Source organism: Eurosta solidaginis, chromosome 3 (assembly GCF_040869045.1).
Source record: "Eurosta solidaginis isolate ZX-2024a chromosome 3, ASM4086904v1, whole genome shotgun sequence".
NCBI classification, from domain to species: domain Eukaryota; kingdom Metazoa; phylum Arthropoda; class Insecta; order Diptera; family Tephritidae; genus Eurosta; species Eurosta solidaginis.
The window spans coordinates 209,205,039-209,229,171 of record NC_090321.1 but is presented as its reverse complement, the minus strand read 5'-3'; the positions used below and the strand labels follow the sequence as shown (position 1 = coordinate 209,229,171).

At 37.1% G+C, this 24,133-nt stretch overlaps 1 protein-coding gene across 6 annotated transcripts in view; it reads left to right on the top strand.

Annotated features, from left to right (window-relative positions):
* Positions 1-8,769: 8,769 nt before the first annotated feature.
* Dhit (Double hit) overlaps positions 8,770-24,133 on the top strand; it is a 153,868-nt gene continuing 138,504 nt past the window's right edge. Inside the window, exons 1-3 of one of the 6 annotated variants that reach the window (XM_067777983.1) lie at positions 8,770-9,051; positions 9,143-9,349; positions 21,914-22,215. The gene's annotated coding sequence lies outside the window, so the exon portion shown is untranslated. Of the gene's footprint in view, positions 9,486-21,913; positions 22,216-24,133 lie in introns of all 6 variants that reach the window. The other 5 variants (XM_067777986.1, XM_067777981.1, XM_067777982.1 and 2 more) reach the window with 5 other exon arrangements.

Here is a 24,133-nt window from a genome sequence, read left to right as displayed (position 1 = left end):
GTCGAGGTTCGAGGTTCCTTCTGTGCTCTCAAAAGAAAAGGTTCGCGGCGTTATGGTCTAGAGGGTTCAATGTGGTCACATTAAATTTTCCGGGGGTGGTCGGACTGGTACCTTAATGGTGAATGTTACCGGAAAGTGCCGAGTCTTTATCCCGCTAAGTACCATCACCATCGATTACACTCCCCAAAACTTTCGGGAATTGTGTTTATAGCTACAATAACAAGAAAAGAAAAAGATAATTTTTGTGACGACTATATACAGCAATAATGAGCAAGGTAGCCCCGAGGGTCCAACATGAACGCACCTTAAGCCCTTGGCTTGAATATTATAAGGGAAACCAGGCTATGGGACGGGGGTTGTGTATAGCCCGATCATAGTAATGAGGTGTCACACCCTTCAAGAAATATCTCTGCTTTTGTTAATAGTCGTGGATCTAGAGAGGACAACTCGATAAAATCTGAAGTCCTGGTATACTGTGCCAAGCTCATTGGTGGGACGACTGCTTTATATGGAAAAACAATTAGGGCTTGGGTTTTGAATTTATAAACGATAGGCCCAAGACCCCCAGCGGGTTAGGGGTTAGAACATACCCGCTGTAGGTATGCCTGTCGTAAGAGGCGACTAAAATACTAAATAGATTCAAGGGGTTGTGTAGCGCAACCATTTCAGGTTGCCAGCGCAATATAGAGCTTCTCCAAACCCAATTGTCAATCTCACCTATCCGTGGCGAATCCCGTTTCATTAACAGCCGAGGCTCTGGCGACCCCGAGCTCCTCATGTATCTAGGGGGTGGGAGGGCGGTATGGCCTAGAAGGTCACATGTGGTCATAAAAAATCGTTCCCGAGATGGTCGGGCCTGGTACCGGAACATTCCGGATCTGCATCCGGCAGAGGACCAAGGCCTTCGGGGAGTGTCCTTATCGCTACAACAACAACAACAACAACATAGGCCCAAGAAGGTATGCGCGAACCCCCGCTGGGTTGTTGTTGCTGTTGTAGCAGTAAAGGCACTCCCCGAATGTTTTTTGGGTGTGTTATCGTGGTTGATGGTCCTTTGCCGGATATCGATCCGATACGTTTCGGTAACAAGCACCATTGAGGGGAACGGTTTCATATGACGATATTGAACCTTCTAGGCCCTTGAATCCCTATCAACCCCTCGAATCCCTATCAACCCCTTGAATCTCCTGAGATCGCGTGGTCTCTGCGTATCAAAGAAAGCCACAGGAAAATCGATGACCGATTACACATCAGCTCCCGGATAACGGATTTGAGAATGGAGAGGAAGGGAGGCAAACAGGATGGACGAAACAAGTTAAAAGTCATTGCAAATGGATGGCAAGGGGTGCCGAAAGTAACTCTTAGCCCATGGCAACCATGCTGGTTTGTGCTTGAGAAAAAAGAAGCAACAATTACCACCGATTTCATAGACATCAGATGATTTAGTTGTATTTTTTGTTGTTCTACGCACGTGTTTATATTTTTTGTTTACATTTCAACATGGCTACTTTCCTTCTCACGTTATACATACGGCGGATAATGCTTTATTCCCACGTCCGAAAGAGCTGTTATTGCAGAATGCGGAGTCCATCGACCCTATATCTGATACGTAGGAAGCTATCTGCTGTGATCTTCAGCGTGTAGGATCTTACCCCAGTTGCTTATCAAGAAATGGAGGCGTCCATAGGATCCAGCTACCATGAATGCGGCTACTAACCCCGTAAATTCAGAACGCACTGTTAGTTGAGCTTTTAGCTTCTAATGTACTTTTTGCCTGGATCTCTATAATTTACTTATAGCCTACATCCGAAATTATCGGTGCTACGCAACGATTCTCTAAGTACTTATAGGTAACATCACCGTTATCTTATGTGGCATCAAAACGGGCTTTCATGCTGTCCAAGTGAGCTTACCTGTTGGCAGCCACAGCACTTCAACCTACCTATTTGATTGGGAGGGCCCTGTTCATTAAACCAAAGCTACGGAAAATAATTTTTTTCAGTCTTCAAACAAAGCCCTTCTATGTATATCCACAGCCTAATTGATAGTCCTTTTGGCAATAGTCTAACACTACTAATCACTTCCTAACAATGTCTTCCATGATTAAGCAAATACCTACAAAAAATCTTATTGGGTGATTTGAAAATTATTTGCAAAAATTAGCTCAAACAAGTAAAGGTGTCTAAGTTTGGGTGTAACCGAACAGCTTCAATTGCACATTTCATTTCAGTTAAATTATTTTTATACTCAGTTGAGCAGAGCTCACAGAGTATATTAACTTTGATTGGATAACGGTTGGTTGTACAGGTATAAAGGAATCGAGATAGATATAGACTTCCATATATCCAAATCATCCGTATCGAAAAAAAATTTGATTGAGCCATGTCCGTCCGTCCGTCTGTCGGTCCGTCCGTCTGTCGGTCCGTCCGTCTGTCCGTTAACACGAGTAAATTTTGAGGTATCTTGACGAAATTTGGTATGTAGGTTCCTAGGCAATCATCTCAGATCGCTATTTAAAATGAACGATATCGCACTATAACCACGCCCACTTTTTCGATATCGAAAATTTCGAAAAACTGAAAAAGTGCCATAATTCATTACCAAAGACGGATAAAGCGATGAATCTTGGTAGGTGAGTTGGACTTATAAATATTTTTTTAAGTGAAATTTTAACAAAAAAATTAATATCTTTACTGTATATCAGTAAATTATGTCAACATTCGACTCCAGGAATGATATGGTGTAATAAAATACAAAAATAAAAGAAAATTTCAAAATGGGCATGGCTCCACCCTTTTTCATTTAATTTGTCTAGGATACTTTTAATGCCATAAGTCGAACAAAAATTTACCTATCCCTGTGAAATTTTGTAGGGGCTTAGATTCTAGGACGATAACTGTTTTCTGGGAAACAGGCGAAATTGGTTGAAGCCACGCCCAGTTTTTATACACAGTCGACCGTCTGTCCTTCCGCAGGGCGAAATCAAAAGCCCTTGGAATCTTGGCAGGAATATTGTTCGTGGTATTACATATATAAATAAATTAGCGGTACTCGACAAATGATGTTCTGGGTCACCCTGGTCCATATTTTGGTCAATATCTCCAAAGCGCCTTCACATATACAACTACCACCACTCCCTTTTAAAACCCTCATTAATACCTTTAATTTGATACCCATATCGTACAAACGCATTCTAAGAGTCACCCCTGCTCCACCTTCATGGCGATATCTCGAAAAGGCGACTACCTATAGAACTAAGGCCCACTCCCTTTTAAAATACTCATTAACACCTTTCATTTGAACACATATTGTATAAACAAATTCTAGAGTCACCCCTGGCTCACCTTTATGGCGATATCTCGAAAAGGCGTCCACCGATAGAACTAAGGCCCACTCCCTTTTAAAATACTCATTAACACCTTTCATTTGATACCCATATCGTACAAACAATTTCTAGAGTCACCCATGGTCCACTTTTATGGCGATATCTCGAAAAGGCGTCCACCTATAGAACTAAGGCCCACGCCCTTTTAAAAAACTCATTAACACCTTTAATTTGATACCCATATCGTGCAAACAAATTCTAGCGTCACGCTGGTCCACCTTTATGGCGATATCTCGAAAAGGCGTCCACCTATAGAACTAAGGCCCACTCCCTTTTAAAATACTCATTAACACCTTTCATTTGATACCCATATCGTACAAACAATTTCTAGAGTCACCCATGGTCCACTTTTATGGCGATATCTCGAAAAGGCGTCCACCTATAGAACTAAGGCCCACGCCCTTTTAAAAAACTCATTAACACCTTTAATTTGATACCCATATCGTGCAAACAAATTCTAGCGTCATGCTGGTCCACCTTTATGGCGATATCTCGAAAAGGCGTCCACCTATAGAACTAAGGCCCACTCCCTTTTAAAATACTCATTAACACCTTTCATTTGATACCCATATCGTACAAACAATTTCTAGAGTCACCCATGGTCCACTTTTATGGCGATATCTCGAAAAGGCGTCCACCTATAGAACTAAGGCCCACGCCCTTTTAAAATACTCATTAACACCTTTCATTTGATACCCATATCGTACAAACAATTTCTAGAGTCACCCATGGTCCACTTTTATGGCGATATCTCGAAAAGGCGTCCACCTATAGAACTAACGCCAACTCCCTTTTAAAATACTCATTAACACTTTTCATTTGATACCCATATCGTACAAGCAAATTCTAGAGTCAGCCCTGGTCCACCTTTATGGCGTCCACCCATAGACCTCTGGCCTACTACTTCTTAAAATACTCTTTAATACCTTCCATTTGATACACATGTCATACAAACACATTCCAGGGTTACTCTAGGTTAATTTTCCTACATGGTGATTTTCCCTTATTTTGTCTCCATAGCTCTCAGCTGAGTATGTGATGTTCGGTTACACCCGAACTTAGGCTTCTTTACTTGTTCTACATAACACGTGGCACCGCCCGCTTAAAAAACAAAAAAAAATGTCTCCCCATTTCCTCTTACAATAAAGCTTGATAAGTGAAATATCATTGATTCAAAACTATTTTTTTGCTATGTTATAGCTTATTATTCCATTCTAAGACCCTTTTAAAAATCTTTCATTTAAAGTTGGGCGTGGTCTTTAACCGATCTCGTACATTTTTTCCAGAAAGGGAAAATCTGTGTACCCAATTTTATTACGGTCCGTTAATTTTTCTTGGAGTTATGGCTCCCGAAACATAGAAAACTGCTTAGTCATAAAATGGGCGGCGCCACGCCCATTTTTTAAAATTTGAAGTTTTTCCTATTTATTGTTATAAATGAACTTAGGAAATGAAATACCATTGATATAAAGCTCTTTTTTGCAAAGATATAGCTTAATTTATTCGTCCACGACCCTTTTAAAAATCTTTTATATAAAAGTGGGCGTGGTCCTTAACCGATTTCGTTAATTTTGCTTCAAAGCATTCCTTATAGTAAAGGCAACCTCTCTGGCGAATTTTGTTACGATAGGTTTAACGATTTTTGATTTATGATTAATAATATTTGTAAAATTTATTTTATCACAAGTGGCCGGTGCCACGCCCATTTAAATTTTTTTTTTTTAAATTTTTATCAAGAGCCTCAATACCAGTCCACATGTCAAATTTCAACATTCTAGGTGTATTATTTACTAAATAATCAGGTTTTTTGTGTTTTCCAAAATGTTATATATATAAAAAGTGGGCGTGGTTATCATCCGATTTCGCTCAATACCAATCTATTCTGGGCCCAGATAAGCTCGTGTACCAAATTTGGTGAAGATATCTCAATATTTACTCAAGTTATCGTGTTAACGGACAGACGGACCGATATGGCTCAATCAAATTCTTTTTCGACACTGATGATTTTGATATATGGAACTCTATATCTCTCTCGATTACTTTATACCTGTACAACCAACCGTTATCCAATCAAAGTTAATATACTCTGTGTGCACAGCACGCTGAGTATAAAAACCAGCTGCTGTGGGTGAAAGTACTTTCATACTTGTGTCGAACTGATGATGCGAAAGGTTCCTTGTGCTCAGCTATTTCATTCACAATGCACAAGTGGTTGTCTCTATGTGAGTATGAGTGTGTGTGTGTGCACGGATTTGTTCTGATTACCTAAGCTATGTGCTACAATGGAGCCTAGACGACGAGCGCAACACATTGTCATATGGCCAATAGAGTTTGGCCTCTGTTTTGGTACACATTTGTGTATGCTTATTTGGGCGAAATAGAACACAAAGAAAAAAACGGAAAAGAGAGCAAAGCACCCATGAAAGAGTGCAAAAAGCTCCAAAGCATTGAAAAAAAAAACACAATAAACCACCTACTCGGTAGTCTTCGTACTCGCGTGCGTAAAATTTGGGCTAAAGCAATGGCAAACTAACCCGCGCCTGAGTGGACTGTGCCATCCAATTGCTCGCGAGCAAGAACATTGGCGAGTAACTAAGTGAATGGGGGTGAGCAAGTGAGAGAGTCCAATTTGGCGGTTTTATCTTATATTCACCTGCTGATATGGGCTATATGCGAGCTTTTTGCCAAAACACAAGTATGGGAATAAAAAGTTATGATTTTAAATGCGGCTAGAATCCAGCAACATATAACCCGCAGCGGGTTCTTTAACTAACTATTTAAGATGAAATAAAACTCAAATCGAAGAATTCAGTAATTTAACTATTTGTTTTTTATTTTCGAATCATTTCAAAGTTAGTGGAGGTAGTAGAAGCCGTGATAACCAATTTTTATAACCTACGACTTGAAGCCGCTCAGGCCCGTGAGTTGCCAAAGGAGGATGCCGCACTCGCTGACGAAGTAGTAGACGCACCAATCCACTTGGGAGAAGTCAAAAGCAGACAGGAGTTTCATATGTTCCATCAAGCAGGAAAGGCGTGGAAAAAAGCGCGAGGCCGCAAAATTTCTAAGTTCTTTTGTAACTCCTACGATATCAGACTTATAAAATTGCTCATATCTCCAAAGAGAGCAGACTAAAGGCTCATGATGGGCAAAGTAACTGGACACTGCTTTCTGGCGTCACATGTTTATAAATTAGACCTCGTCAGTAACAGCAGATGTAGGACCTGCGGGCTGCAGGAGGAAACGGTTAAGCCAGTGTTGTGTTCGTGTGCTACGCTCGCGAGGTCAAGGCTACAGTTATTACGAGCGGCAGAACAGCTAGATCTCGGGACAGCTATTAAGCTAGTTCCTAGAAAACGTTAAGTATTTGCCAAGAGGATGGAATTATTTTATAACAAGCCCTAGTACCGAATTGAGGTTTTTCCGTTTGGTCGTGAAACCAATTCTGGTAACATTCTTCATTGACCCACCAGCTCAACATAACCCAACCTTCAACCGCTTAAGCACTAATCGACAACTCACCCAAGAAAGTTAAGATGGGATGCATTCACTTCTCTACCCTGTTGGAGGCTTGTCAATGACCTGTCCAAAGACCAAATTTTCGCGAATTACGAATCATCACAATTCGTTTAAGTTATGTCAATACGATCACAAAACGTGCATGCATAAACTTTTTGTCGATTTCTATGCAGCCTAGGATGGTACGAAAAGGAGCTGTCTATTAGAGGCCTGCATGACTAAGTTAGGCGTTGTACGAGTGAGTAAGAAGCTAACGCTTCTGATGGTTGCGATAATGCCAAAGTTACATCGAGTACCTACGTCGCAGAGTGAAATGTAGTGAATGGATGTAAGTTGGGTCTTAATATGGCTCCTAGAATGTAATTCTGGTGCAGATCTGGTTCCGAGAGCAACCTGTGACTATACAAAAATGGTATTCGAGATCAATCCGAGTCAAGTTTGGGATCATTTTTGTTTGGGGGTCACTTCAACAGCATTTCCGGAGTTTTCAAGTTGTTTCGGACCATTTCAAGGACACTTCAAAACAAATCGGGAGTGTTTTTCGTATTACTATGGGTTCATTTAAGGGTTCCTAAAAAACTGATTCCTAAATAATTTGGAAATGTTTCCGAAGTGAGCTCGAAATGATATCAAAGAAACCCTACAATGTTATTCAAAAATGTTGTCGAAGAGATCTTGTGAACAATCTGGAAATGTTATCGGAATTATTTGGACGTAATCCCGAAGCAATTCCAAAACGATACTTGTGGACAGAAATAATCGACCAATTACAATTCCAATGTAAAGTTGTCCCATAGGACACCAACTAGCAATGATCCCGTACTGACCCTATTACATACCTGAGGACAAGCTCTCAAGCTGTTAATCCTGAGTAATGACTTAAGTAAGTAAGGTTTTGTAATCACAGAAGTTGAAATTTGCTCTGACTGTTATGATCATAGAATTTATCTGGTTAAAAAACCTTACTTACCAGCTATGATAAAGAGCGTCTGATAACAAGATAGATAAGTGATGAGTAATAGTCAAAATCACAACAAATACCATAGAACTAAGGCGATCATTGCTTTATCATGTTCACATGCTGAATTACCAGCACATGCTGAATTACCGGCGCAGGTAACATCACCAACTCAGTGCTAAGCAGTGTCAAAAATTCGCTTGGTGTTATAGTGATAACTCATTGAGTTGACCCCGGCCTTGGCGTTGGTGTCATGGTGTCAAAACCACAAAAATGCGGCTTAGTATAAAGTTAAGCTCATGGCTCAATTATATGGTTGGCTCATTTCACCAACTGATTTTATTTTTTTCATTTCACAAAAGCTGTTAAGTTTTATGTTTTCATTCCATTACATTCGTCTAACACCACCACGCTGATTTTGACAATCTGAACAAAGGTTGTTGCTGTAGAGATGAGCCATCCATATAGTTGAGCCATGAGTTAAGCTGTTTATCAAAATGGTAAGGAAACCCTTTTTGTCGTTGCTTGAAATTCTCAAAAATTGAATGCTAGCGCTGGTGGGTATAAAAACAATGACTGTATAGGATAAGTTTTGTATACACGTAGAAGCAGAAAAAGCTTTCAGAAAAAATTATTGCTGATAACAAAGGTATTGCGAAAGCGCTCGCAACTTTTTCAATTTCGAAAGAATGTATTCACAAATTTGTGAGTAAAGTGGGAGCATAACAAGCCAACTTATCTCTGATTGAACATATGTATGTATGACCATTCAGATATCTTCACATTCTCGACTAACCAACTGCTACTGGAAATTTGGCTCATTATGCGGTACCACAGCTGCTGGCTGGCCTATGCTCCTTATTGTGCGTGCATACGAAATCAGTTTGATTCGCTCAACCATAGACAAACAACGGCCGGGTTTAGGTGGTCAGTTGTCTGCTGGGAGTACCAAAAAAAAAAAAAAAAATAAATTTTAATAAAATCACTCAGATATACAAGAAAGATAAATGTATAGATAGAGTAAAAAAGTGATTTTTCATATAGGAAACAAAATATTTTTAAAAAGTAAAATGTTTTTTTAGAAAAAAAAGTGAAAATAAATTTTCATAAAAGCAAATTTGTATTTACCAGCTCGACAAAGAAGAATTAAACCACAAAAATCTACAATCTGTGTACACTAAAATTAAGTGTAAGTGATATTGTGTTACCATAGCTAAATGAGGTATTTGTAGTGAAAAAAATTACAAAAATATTTAAATTTAAAAAATTTCAAAATACAGGAAAAGCAAAAATTTCGAAAGGTGCGAAAAATATGCCACAAATTCTTTGAGTGCGAAAATTCCGAAAAAGAAGAAGAAGAAATATATAAAAAAAAATAAATAAAATACAGAAAGTGGTGGAAAAAACTTGTGAGTATTTGTGTATGTGGTGTAAAAACGACGCTGATTGGCGCGAGGCAGGACGAAGTTGAGGCAAATCATTGAGCGGTGAGATGGATTTTTCTTTCACCTACACAATTTTCGCGCACATAAACATATCCCAGCTAATGAAATTAGGAGTACTCTGAAATAAAGAGGCTTATTTGAAAAATATCTGCGTTGTTCAAAGATTCTCCAATAAAAGGTTCGACATAAAGCAGGAAAAGCTTTAAATCACTTCCATGATAAAAACACTCACAAGGCATAACCGTTCTCTTTTCGTTGGCAATGACTTTTTTGAAGTTCTTGCGCTTTATAATATTAAAAGTAAAATATTAAAATTTGTTTTTGTTTGAGAAAAAGCATTTATATGTTTGTGTGCAATAAGAAACGGTTATACCTTGTAGGTGTTTTTATCATTATCAACGTGTTATTTTTGTGAGTTCGAAAATATTCAAAACTCGAAAAATGATTTAAAAATGGTCACGCAATCCCACTTCACCGAATTTGGAGTCATTTCAGAGTCCTATCCATGACTCCTTTTAATTCATTAATGACTCTAAAAAAGCTATAAAATTCATTTGAAAAATTCATTGGTTTCTGTTTCGTTTCGAACTTTCAGTGCACGCGCTTAGAATGATTGTTTGCTCATTAAGGTTTCGGTCGGATTCGAAATTTTTTCGTATTCATTTCTACGACTCCGTTCAGTAGGCCAGACTAGTTGCTTATTAAAGCCTAGTTAGTCATTTATAACTCAAAAAATTCTCTCAAATTCACTTAAAAAGAGTCATAACACGCTCAAAATTCTTCGGTTTCTGAGTCCTTTCGAACTCATGTATTTAATCTTTCTTTCTGAAAAGAGAGGTTTCTGAAAAGAGCTATTTACGTATAAGGACAGTTTTTGGAAAAGTTTGTGTTCTATGGCTTCTAACGGGATCTTTTCTCTTGTCAAATTAAAATTGAATCCAAAAAAGTGTAATAGCCTAGTTGAGGGGTCGACTGCTAATACGCTACCAAAAATATCGAGTGAGGTGTCAAAAGACGCGTATCTCGAGAACAATAATCCGAAGGCGGAAAAGAAAAATTTTATCTCTGTCCGGAGATATTGGAAATGCTTCAAAAAATGTGCGGTATCAATCTCTTAATGTAGACTTTTCGCCTTCTTTTGGTTAGATAACACCATGAAGAAAAAATGCGAGTTAGCCACGCAAGTCGACAGTCTCATACTACAGATTCAGTGACTACTTCTGAGCCGCTGCAATCAATCAAAGTCGGCAACTACCTCAGAACCACGTTTTAAAAATGTCAAAAGCCGGTTATTTGCAGTATTAAAACTGCCAGTTAGAAGTACTGCGATGGTACAGAATTCGAACTAGTACCGTCTATTAATACAATAGTTTTGCATTAGTTCGGAAAAATTGCTATTCCCTGCAGGGGATCTATGTAGTAGGTACGCAAAAAAGAAAGCACACGTCCATACATACATACATACTTAAAAAAATATGTGATATACTTACGTACATATTACAATTTGTTTGTTTCAAACAGAAAATAAGCGTATGGCTGGGCGGAAGATCTGTACTCATTGTCGTTGGAGCGTAGTGGGAAATAAAAGCCGCTGCCTGCGTTGACGTTGGCGTTGATGGCGATTTGTCGTGCGACCGCTCGTTCGCATTTCCATTTCTATACATACCTACATATCCATACATACATATCTGCGTTAATGTTTGATATGCCTGCATTATTCTGCTACGAGGTCGGCTTTAATATATATACGTATGTATGTATATAGGTAAAGGCTAAAAAACAATAACAAATACAGGCGATCTTGATCAGGGGTGAGCCAATTTTTACACATTGCAATTTTTTTAGTGTAAAAAACATTTTTTCATTATACGTTTTCGAAATCCGATTTGAAAGTCTTTCCAATGGTACCAAGATCTTTTAAATCGGTTGAGCCATTCCGTAGTTATCACAGCTCAAAAGCACCATGATATCAAAATATAAAAAGATGCATTTACTTAAAAATTAAAAAAAAAAAGTAGAAAAAATACGACATTTTAGTTTTTGAATATGTTATATATATTAAATAGGCCTTTCTAAAAAAATTTCTTTTATTTTAAAACGCTTGGCCTTTGAAGTTTTATCCAAGTTTAAAAATTTATTTATGAAAGAAAATTTTTTTTCAGTGTAATAAAAAAAATTTACAGTGTATATTTTCGAAAGCCGATCATTTCCAATGGTAACAAGATTTTCGAAATCGGTTGAGCCGTTCTGTAGTTATCACAACTCAAAAGGACCTATTACCGTAATTTTTTACGCAATTTTCACAACTTTGACGCCTTGCCACGCCCACAATTTTTCAAAAATGGAATTTCTAAAAATGAGGTGCTTGTATAGGTAAAGTGTACCTCTATGCAAAATTTCGTGAAAATCTGAAGGGGTCGGGTTCAAAATGTGCCTTTTTTATAGGTTTTGATATGAAATTCATCATATGTACATAAATTGTCAATATTTAGAATTTTTGTCTGTTTGGATGGTTAGAGGCGCATCATTCAAAATCGACTCCTGGAGTTAAGTGAAGCTTTCGAGGACAAATTGCTGTAGACATGAGTGAAAAAACGCTTCTAAGATGCTATGGTAACGCTAATACGCTTTCACCTTATACGCTTATATGTTTTGTGGTACGGTATGATGAGATGATGAACACGTATACCCTTAAATGTTTAAGCGCAAATACGCTTTCACGCCAAAACGCTTTCACGACAATATGCTGTTACGCTGATACGCTTTTACGAAAGTACGTGTTTACCTTAGTACTCATTAACGCCTTCACCTTATACTCTGCCGTATGTTTTGTGGTACGGTATGATGATATATGTATACTCTTAAGCCTTTTAGCGCAAATACGCTTTCACGCCAATACGCTTTTAAGCTGATATGGTTTTATGACAATACGCATTTACCTTAGTACTCATTAACGCTACTCCGCTTTTATGATAATACGCTTTAATTCGTAATGGCTAGCGCCAATACGCTTTGCATTAATACGCTTGTGCGCTACGCCGTTCCTAAGTTTTCCCCATAATATGCTTTCACACTTAAACGCAAGCACGGGTTTGCTATATTATTATTTGTCTATATGTCTGAATGTTCAGAGGCGTATCATTCGAAATCGTATGTTGGAATTCAATGTAGCTTTCGAGGACAAATTGCTGCAGATATGAGTGAAAATACGCTTCTACGATACAATGTTAACGCTTATTCGCTTTCACCTTCTACGCTTATATGATTTGTGGTACGGTATGATGATAGCATGATGCACACGTATACTCTCAAACGTTTTAGCGCAAATACGCTTTCACGCTAAAAAGCTGATGTGCTTTTATGACAATGCGCTTTTACTTCAATACTCATTAACGCTACTACAATTTTATCATAATTCGCTGTTATGCCAGTACTCTTTTCTCCAATTCGTTTTGCACTAATACGCTTGTGTGCTACGCGGTTGATAAGTTTTGCCCATAATATGCTTTTACGCTTAAACGCTAACACGCTATTACGTTCTGCACGCATATTCTGCTACGCGCACGCTATATGCCATACCGTTTAAACTAAATATATTGTATTACTCTTATATACTCCAACGGTATGACGATATGCCGTTACGCTTACGTCTACTACTCTTTCTATGCCTAAATTAAGTTCTTTTTAAACGTTTATGACCAGTGACGTAGAAAATTACTGTACTGAATGGCTCAACCATGTGTAAAAAAAATATGGCTTAGATCACTCTTTAATTGTATACAAGATTGCCCCTCAACGAACGAGCCCGGCTTTGCTAGTAGTTTCGTAAAAAAGTAATGATTGAAAAAAATATAAAAGACCAAAATGTCTTGAAATATAAAAATAGATAAATAAAAAGATAAATACTTTTGGGAAAATTCAAGCATCAGGACGGACAAGGCGACAGTAGTTTAGATTGTCTCTGGGAAATTTCTTCAGAGTCGTTTTCCCAGGTATTTGAATTCCTAAGATAATCGGTCTGTCTCAAAAAACACAAGTCCCAAGCCTTCTAACTTATAAATATGCATGTCTCTATTGCCTTCGGCTGGAGATATTCTTTTGTACAAACAAACTTTGCATATCTATATGTAACTAAATGATTAACAACTGCAACGAGGCTCAGTGCCTCCGGGCAGCTTGAGCGCAGATCATTCGTAGTGGAACGACATATACACTTTTTAGAATATGTGTGGATTTGTGTGTATTCACCCAATAAACAAAATGTTTTTGTTAAGTGGTTTGTTGGGTAGATACACACAAATTTCATAACATATCATAAAAAGTGTGTTTGTCATTTTATAAAATTTTGTGTGTGGTAAGAAAATGTTGTCAATGTGTTAGTGTCATTTTGAGTTTGCCATCTCCTTTTGACAATCCCATCAACCATGCAATGATAAAAATAAAATCAGCTGATAAGATGAGCCAACCATATAATTGAGCTATGCTCTATTCAAAACTGGTAAAAAGCTTAAAATCAGTTGAGATATAAGTCAAAAATTGCCAAGTAAACATTTATGAGTCATGTTGATACAATTTTATATTTTTTTCAAATTTGGCTTTCATGAAAATTTGAGTATCTCAGTTAGTTTTGAATATATTTAAGAAAATGAATACTTACTGAACTCAAATAAAATTCTGATGCAAGTCTGGGTTGATGCCGTCTGCATATAGCACCAAAGTTAACAGAACCCGAAAAAAGGTGAAAAATTTATTCGTTGTGAAAATTTTCACAGTTTTGTTAAGTTTTCCTAGTTTATATGGATATCGTTTAAAGGGGTCGTAATGTGATTAGCTCCGAAAAGAAAACGAGAATCGGTGCATAACCAAAAAAGTTATAGGCTCGTAAGGGTCAAAAGGTGCGAAAAACAAGTTTTTTACCCGTAACCCGATTTTGGAGGTATCCAGGGAAAATTTCGTATGCAGTCAATCTGAGATCTTCAAAATCTACTAGAAAAATGGTATCACTTACCAGGTATTTTTTTTTCAGAAATAAATAAAAAAGTAAATGGGCGTGGCACCTCCCATACAAATGGAATCTTTGGGACTGCAGACCTTTGAAGGTATACATGCCAGAACATTGAAATTCAATGAGGAGTTATATGAGGTCAATCCCTAACACCACCAAGAAAATATGGAATTGGGAAAAAGGGGGCGTGGCACCTCCCATACAAATGGAATATATTATACTGCATATATCTGCATGGTAGGATAATTAAAATTGGTAAGGAGATATGTGACGTTAAGTCCTAAAACCTCCAGTAAAATGTGGAATGGGGAAAAACTATGGCTGCCGTACAAACTTAAGTTATTTTAACACCTAAAGTTTGACTGCATTGTTGAGTTTAGCTGCTATGCCTTTTGGACGTTTAGTAATCTGACGCTGTTAAAAAATTTTTTTAGCTTCAGTCTATCTACATCTTCTATAAAAATCAAATTCTGTGTGTGTGCTCCCTATGAAAACGTGTTTGCTATACTTTGATCATCACCGAATTTTGGCTCGAGGTTTCCTTCGATCAAGACGAAAGTTTTTCATATTTCAGAATTAAGAATTTTAAATTTAAATGTTTTTGTTTTTTGGCTATGCGAAAGAACTATCTTAGCTCCCAGAAATGATCATGTTAACAAAATCAATGATCGCTTTCAAAATCAATTTCCTGGTGAAGTGACGAAATATAAATCGATCGACACAGTTACAGATGAAGATAAAATTGTGAATTATCCAAATGAATTTCTATACTCCTTAGAACCAAAAGGAATGCCTGCGCATATATCAACTTTGAAAATTGGCTCACCAGTCATGCTTCTTCGGAATGTAATCAAAGCAACAATCAGCGGTAAAAGCAAAATGTTTTAACAGAAAATTTCACCAAATATGCATACAAAATTCAATTCAATTTACAGAACAATAAATTAAATTATCAACAAACAAAACAGAAAAAATAACGCAACATCCATTCGATCTCGGGCGTTACAACATGCGCCTGGTAAAGCTAGATGCCTTTAACCACTCAGCCAAATGAATGCCCACTGCTCGCTTTGCAAAAAAAATCATATAAAATTAGTATATACTTAAATGGTGAATAAAGGAATAGCAACAAGAACGGCACCCGCCGCGGGTTAGGGCGTTAGAATATACCCGCGGAAGGTACGCCTGTCGTAAGACACGACTAAAATACCAGATTCAAGGGCTTGTGTAGCGCAACCTTTTCAGGTTGCCAGCGCAATATATAGCTTCTTCAAACCCAATTGTCAACCTCACCATCGAGCGGCAAATCCTGTTTCACTAACAGACGAGGCTCTGGCGACCCCAAGCTCCTCATGTAATTGGGGGGGGGGGGGAGGTAGGGATGGCCTGAGGGTTTAATGTGGCCATATAAATCGTTCCCGAGATGGTCGGGCTAGCACATTAATGGAGCTTTGCTACCGGAGCGTACCGGATCTGTATCCGTCAAAGGACAATCATATCGATAACACTCTCCAAAGCCTTCGGGGAGTAACCTTATCGCTACAACAACAACAACAACAACAACAACAATAACAAGAAAGGCAATACTTAGAGACCAATTGCAAAGCGAGCAGCGGGGCATTCATATGGCTGAGTGGATAAAGGCATCTGCCTTCACACTAGTATAAAGTATGAATGTTGGATATTTCGAGTTCAATACTCAGCGCCTAAAAAGCTAGCGAAGAAGTAAAATTCAGAAACATGACCTACTAACCATCGCCGTTTGTAAACATTGCAATCTTTCTCTAATATCTATAACAAAAACAATTGTATAAAGCAATATAAGCATGTCTCGCTAATTAAATACAGACAAAGTTTAAATATTTTACACTATTCGTTCTCTGAATCATTTAATTTATAAAAAAAAAAAAAACTAAAACAAATTTTAACTTTTTTTTTGGCTTTTTTCTTTATTTTTAAGATGATCGAAAAAAAATGGAAACTCCATTATCATAATTAATTTTTCAAATACCGCACCTCATACAATTATAATGTGAATTAAAAAAAATTTAAAATTATTTATTCTCATACGTTTGAAGTGTTTAAACATAAAAAAAAAAAATGTCAAAACATTCTCGAACAAATTTGCTGCTACTTCTACTTGCATTTTTTTCCCCCTTTTCTCCCCTATTCCTGAGTTATCATCTGCTCATCCTTAACAGCAGCAGAAAGTGTAGCTTTGCGCATTCAGCTGCTGTCAACACAATTTTTGTTATACCCGAACGCTGTAGCACGAAACATGCATACAACAACAAAAATGTCTCATTTTTCTCTCCCAACCAACGTACATACATACGTACTCGAACAGAATCCACTACCCTTCCATTAGAAAGCTTTCATTTGTTAGCCGAATTTTTGCCTTTGCTAGCACGCTCTCTCAGTGCGCACTTACAAGCACTCTCATTTAATATCTGATTGAAGAAAATTAGTTTGTGCAAATCATATGCAAATATGTAAAGAAATTGTTTGAAAGACGATAAAAGCAACAAGAATATAAAAAATAGAAACTAAGTAGTAAAATTCTTTTTGAGAAAAAATAACTGACTCCAAACTTGTGATATGAAAATAAAAATTTTAAATTTCTAATTACAGATTTTCGACACACCTGATTTAGTCAGCTTCCGTAAAATACCCATTATTGCTTTTGTTGTATTATTATTATTTTTTTTTAATTTTTCAACCAACGTCAAAAGTAGCTGCTGATCAATTCATTATAGACACATAAACATACATAAAATCCAGCCACCTTCTCCCGTATGGCGCCAATCTTTATTGTAGATATTTTATTTATCAAATTACACTTAAAAATGCTAGACACCCACACATGTGCACGTTTTATAACATTGCGCCCCATTCATGACAATATCAAATTTTTCATTCAACATTTTACCATTTGAATACTTCCTAGAATTTATCGAGCTGATATTTCTCCCGCCACCTGCTGATTGTCAACTTTTCTTTGAACTTTCTGACAAAGTGTCCCACACACAGTGAAACTCACTGCTACGTTGTTTGCTTGTTTTAACCCTTACATTTACCATTTCACATTTTTTCTTATCTAATTTGAGTTCATTTTTTCTCCTTTTATCGATAAAAGTCATTCAATTTGTGCGTGTAGGCGCATAAGATATGCCACTTTACTGATGTGTGTATGTGTGTGTGTGTGTATTTGACTCTTATGAGTAGCTATGCTCAGTCAAGCGTATGCATAACAATCACCTACATACACATTCAAACTACACACTTGCTTGTTTTTTTTCTTTCATTACGAGTTTGCAACTCATGAATGGTCCTCGTCAATGGAACTTTGTGTGATAAATTTTCAACTTCCTTAAAGGAAGTTTTCAATCAATCTTTATTAATCGCTTGCGTGAAAGTTAAATTTGTTCTGTAGTTTTTTCCTATTTAATTTACGATCAATGTTCACATGATACTAGCAAAAGTTGAGGCTTGTTCTTAGTGTGTTGTGTAGGAGTACGCTGCGTATGAGTGACATTTTTCGGGCTACTAATTATACCTTTCATGAAAATGAAATGGTATATTAATTTCGTTACGAAACCCAAAATTGTAAGTCCTTAAAGGAAAATAGATAGACCCACCATTAAGTATACCGAAATAATCAGGATTAAGAGCTGAGTTGATTTAGCCATGTCCGTCTGTCCGTCTGTCTGTTTGTATACAAACTAGTCCCTAAATTTTTGGGATATCTTGATAAAATTTGGTGAGCGGGTGCATTTGGGTGTCCGATTAGACATTTGTCGGAACCGGCGGGATCGGACCACTATAGCATATATCCTCCATACAACCGATTTTTCAGAAAAAGAGGACTTTTGTTATATCTTACTCAATTAAACAGGTTGAAGCTTCAAACTTCACCATATAATTTCGTATATTGCACATATTCTTGCCTGAAAAAATTGATGCGATCAGTCGTATATATAGTATATATCCCCCACAACCGATTGCTCAGATAAGAAACTTTTCGTAATTACTGCCTTATTTTAAGAGCTAGAGGCTTCAAATTTCAAGGAATGCTTACGTATATAGCATATATTATTGTCTAAAAAAATCATAAAGATCGGTGGTATATATAGTATATATGGTGGTATATATAGTATATATATATAGTATATATATATTTTTTTGCGATTTCGGCCCCATTTTAACAGCTAGAAGCTTCAAACTTCACCAAATGCTTACGTGTATAGCATATATTATTGTCTGAAAAAATCATAGAGACCGGTGGTATGTATATATATTATATGCCCCAGTAGGGTACTTAAGTATTAAATGGATATAATTACTTGAATGCTTATAACTTTTGTATTAGTCGATTTTGCTGAATGAAAGCTTATTTTTTTGTAATAAAACAGAGCTTAGAGGGTGAAAAAAACCTGTAAAAAAATAAAAAGTTTTCGGATCCTTCCTCGCAAAGTACAATTTTTTTTAATATTTTTAGAAAAAAAATTGAAAAAATCCGTAATGATTTTTCGTTATCTTTGAATCTGCAGGGCGTAGTAAAAAGTATTGTATGCACAGTTTATAGCAAATTTTATTGCCTTTTAAAAGCTTCAAAGAGTTAGGAATTGATCAATTCTTTCTCGAGATATATATGATTAAGTGCACCCAATTTTTTTTTTTGTTTGAAAAAAAAAAAACCGTTATTCGTAAATATCTCAAAACCGTTACGTTAGAATTAAAAATAACCTTGATTTTCGGAATCAGGGGGTGATTTTACATAGGAATTTCATAATGGCGTCTCTGGTGCAGAAAAAAAGTTGGAAGTTTTGATCCAGTGGTAGGTGATATTTAAACATGGTTTATAGGCTATCATCAATGTGATTCATTCCAAGGGACTAGTTTCGATAGGGATTTGGGAAATATCAAACCGGAAGACATGTGTGTTGAATGATGAATTGTGAAAATCAAAATTAACAACTCAGACGCTATTTTATAGTTGCGCAAATAAACAACAGATGTTTGAATGTAAGCCCAAGCGATTTTTCAAACCCTTCTCATACGCACATACATATATTTCCAACTTAAGTATGAGGTGAGAGTCATTTCAAAGTAGTATTTAAATCCCTGGAACCCACTAAGGGGATTTTACATCACCGATTTCGCTTATTCTTGGCTTAAAGATATAGAATTTTTGAAAAAATCGGAACCGTTTTTGGATAACTTACTTTTTATTGCCATTTGAAAGCACGTTCGACTTGGGTCATTCTATTTGAATTCATTTTTCTATTTAAATTTTCTGAAAAAATTATGCAAAGTGAGCTTTTAAATTTATTATATAACTTTTCTTTTAGAGCTTTGTAAATAAATTGTTGTTGTTTAATAAATTGTTGAACTCGGTGATGCAAAATCCGTGTTGAGCTGGCATTGAAAGCGCCTGGTCTTTTAACGAACTTTTGTACGGTTAGAAAGAGTTAAATTTCGCAATCGAAATCTTAAAACTAGCAGTTATGCGTAACCGTTGATACCCCTTTCGATCATATCGGACCGATTTCCGACATGAATAATAAATGTCCTAAACAGTCTTAAATTAGTATAAAATATAGTATCGCGCCGAACGCAATCGCCGCGCCGATATTTTTGATAATCGGCGGCGCCGTACGAAAAACCACAAAAATCGGTGGCGTTATTTATCTCTATAGTGGAGGGTTAGTTCGTGTCGAAATTTATGATAGCGGTTGCAAATTTTGGTTTAAACCTTAAACTTTTTGGTCCACATATATGAACTTTTTTTGGTGTTAAGTGCAGATCTTGCACTCTCTATTCCATTCTCTTCTATTTTATCCTCCATTTTTTTATGCTTGGCCATGCCTTATTCCGTTTATCTTCCTCCCACTCCCGAACCCATACCCACTGCCACTCCTAGCCCCACTCCCAGTTTCACTCCCCCTCCCTCTTCGACTCTCACTTCCTTTCTCTCTAGCTCTCTCACCTCAATTTCCTCAAATATGGAATCTCTATACCAAATATAGATTACCTGCAGCACCTCACCGGCTGATCTTTATTTCTATGAGCCACTACGACACTATATGTATGGAACTAACGTTCTCTAATGCATCTACTTTCTCAATAAACGGAGGTATTTGTCATATTGTAGCTTCTACAAAAAACAAATATATATTCTTGCCTTTACTTCCTCCTATAAAGGCTTGATCCCTGTCTCTCCTCCGTATCTCCTCGCTGCTATTCACGATTTCTCTCTCTTTTACCCCCACTTTATTCCTCTCCCTTAACCTGCTTAATTTTTATTCATCTCCTTTCCTTATCTAGGTTCCTCTCCTTGTTATATTTCCCTTGCAGCTTCTCCATATTTTTTTCTCTTCCTCACTTTCCCTCTATTTGTCTCTGTCGGTACCTCCCTACCATTTCAATACCGCTCTTCTTCTTAACCACCACCTCTTTCCAAACACTCATTAACACATCCTATTTGATACCCATATTGTGAAAACATATTCTGGTACACATTTTGGTTTATATGTCAGAAATGAGTCCACATATGAGTCCTAAACCCACTCACAAACCATCTACAAAACGTTACGAAACTAACAGGGCTATGATTTTTAAAATTGGTTTATCCGATCTTGGGTCATAAACATACCAATATATTTTGCATTCATCTTATATATAAGATTAACCTATTCAAAAGGCTAGTCCTGGTCCACTCCCCGGAAAGAAAAGTTTCTGAAATAAAAAGTTTATCATGGAAGTATCCCAAAACCGAACTTCAAGAGAATCACATCATAAACATTTTTTTTGAGAACAGGTAGGCCCCTGGTAAGAAAGAAAACGGACAAAATTGTAAAACTAAAGCATCCCCAAATCCCCTTGAACACACGCACACAAAATCGATTCGGTTGTTAAGAGAAGTGACCCCACTTCCCAGAACGAAAAGTTTCTCAAATATTATTTTAGTCAAAGAGGTACCCCTGTACCGAATTCCAAGCGAATCGCATCATGAATTAAATTTTTTGGCGCCCGTTCAATTCCCGAAAAGAAAAGTTTCTGAAATAATGAGCCAGTAACGGATGTACCCATATAACAAAGTTTCAGGGAAATCGGATCATATACTATTTTATTTGGAGTACGTTGGCCTCTGGCCCACTTTCCTGAAATAAAAGTCTCACAAATATTATCTTTGTCAAAAACATACCCCTGTACTGAATTTATAGCGAATCGCTCCATAAATCGGATTTTTTTGAATAAGTCGGTTTTTGGTCTACTTCCAGGAAAATGCAAACCCAAAGCATTCTCAACCCCCTTCAACAAACACACAAAATTTCACCAAAATCGGTTCAGAAGAAATGTATATATTAAGATATATTTACATGTACTCACCTATACTTTGCCGTCCTAAAAAATGCACCGAAAGTTATAACAACCCAAAGTAGTGAGCACGTTATATAAATTTAAAACAAAATATTATCATGCTGAATTGCAGTAAACAAAATTTCCAACTAATAACAAAAGAAAGTGTATGTGTAAAGAAAGAAAAACAAGAAAAAAAATTATTTATTAATAATAAAATTCCATTTTTGTTTCAACAGTGCAATGCCTTCCATGAAACAACGTTTACACCTTGCAGTCAAAATATCGACAAAAATAACAACAACAATAGCTATCAATACTTAAGTTGCAATAAATGGAATTCAACATTTCAAGTGTCGACGGTTAATGCAACAAAAACAGTGAATGCGTTATTGAAACGACGGCATCGTCTAGTGACTCCAGCGGCTTACTTATTAAGCTGCACAAAGTGTTGCGACCAGCGCCAAAACGTAAAAGGTCTCATTTGCGTGCGCATCGTTTCGTTACGCGTGCGTGCATTGCATATTTCATTATATTTCTGGTGAGTTTAACGACATCAATAGTCCACAATGAAATTAATATGTAACATGATAGGCAAACAATTTGACATAAATACAGACAATTTAAGAGCCAGACAATTGCACAGCCATTTACTTGATGTCTATTTCATAATCGTTTAAAGTCATTCATAAATACATTTGCTCAATTATTGCTAGCCAATTTGTCAATGACCCACCATTCGTTCGGTTAATTTGGTGGTACTGCAGAAATTGCATAAAACCAAAAAATATGGTAATCGAATATCTTCAAATAATTTCTTGTTGGTTTTATTCAATGGTTTTCTGCATAAATTGATTTTTGATTCTGTTTGCGTTATGCTGGAGTGTTGGACATGAGCTTGAGCTGCTGACGAAGTAGGAAATATGTATATAAAATTTTGTTTAAGATTGCTTTATATAAAAATGCATATGTACAGCAAACTGGGTCGCAAAAAAGGTGCAATAGTCCGCCCCTAATTTATTGAAGCTTTTGAAACATGTAGTTCCATAAATTTGTAGGACAAATGAAACAAGTAAGGAAGGTTAAGTTCGGGTGTAACCGAACATTACATACTCAGTTGAGAGCTATGGTGACAACATAAGGGAAAATAACCATGTAGGAAAATGAACCGAGGCAAACCCTGGAATGTGTTTGTATGACATGCGTATCAAATGAAAGGCATTAAAGAGTATTTTATGAGGGAGTGGGTCATAGTTCTATAGGTGGACGCCATTTAGGGATATCGCCATAAAGGTGGACCAGGGGTGACTCTAGAATGCGTTTGTACAATATGGGTATCAAACGAAAGGTGTTAATGAGTATTTTAAAAGGGAGTGGGCCGTAGTTCTATAGGTGGACGCCTTTTCGAGGTATCGCAATAAAGGTGGACCAGGGGTGACTCTAGAATGTGTTTGTACGATATGGGTATCAAATGAAATGTGTTAATGAGTATTTTTAAAAGGGAGTGCGCCACGTTCTATAGGTGGCCGCCTTTGCGAGATATCGCCATAGAGGTGGACCAGGGGTGACTCTAGAATGTGTTTGAACAATATGTGTATCAAACGAAAGGTGTTAATGAGTATTTTAAAAGGAAGTGGGCCTTAGTTCTATAGGTGAGCGCCGTTTCGAAATATCACCATAAAGGTGGTCCAGGGGTGTAGTTGTATAGGTGGTCGCTTTTTCGAGATATCGCCATAAAGGTGGACCAGAGGTGACTCTAGAATGTGTTTGTACAATATGGGTATCAAACGAAAGGTGTTAATGAGTATTTTAAAAGGAAGTGGGCCTTAGTTCTATAGGTGGACGACGTTTCGAAATATCGCCATGAAGATGGTCCAGGGGTGACTCTAGAATGTGTTTGTACGATATGGGTATCAAACTAAAGGTGTTAATGAGTATTTTAAAAGGGAGTGGGCCTTAGTTCTATAGGTGGACGCCTTTTCGAGATATCGCCATAAAGGTGGACCAGGAGTGACCCTAGAATTTGTTTGTACGATATGGGTATCAAATTAAAGGTATTAATGCGGATTGTAAAAGGGAGTGGTGGTAGTTGTATAGGTGGTCGCCTTTTCGAGATATCGCCATAAAGGTGGACCAGGGGTGACTCTAGAATACGTTTGTATAATATGTGTAACAAACGAAAGGTGTTAATGAGTATTTTAAAAGGGAGTGGGCCTTAGTTCTATAGGTGGTTGCCTTTTCGAGGTATCGCAATATAGGTGGACCAGGGGTGAGTCTAGACTTTGATTGTACGATATGGGTATCAAATGAAAGGATTTAATGAGTATTTTTAAAAGGGAGTGGGCCTTCGTTCTATAGGTGGTCGCCTTTTCGAGATATCTCCATAAAGGTGGCCCAGGGGTGACTCTAGAATATGTTTGTACGATATGGGTATCAAATTAAAGGTATTGATGAGGGTT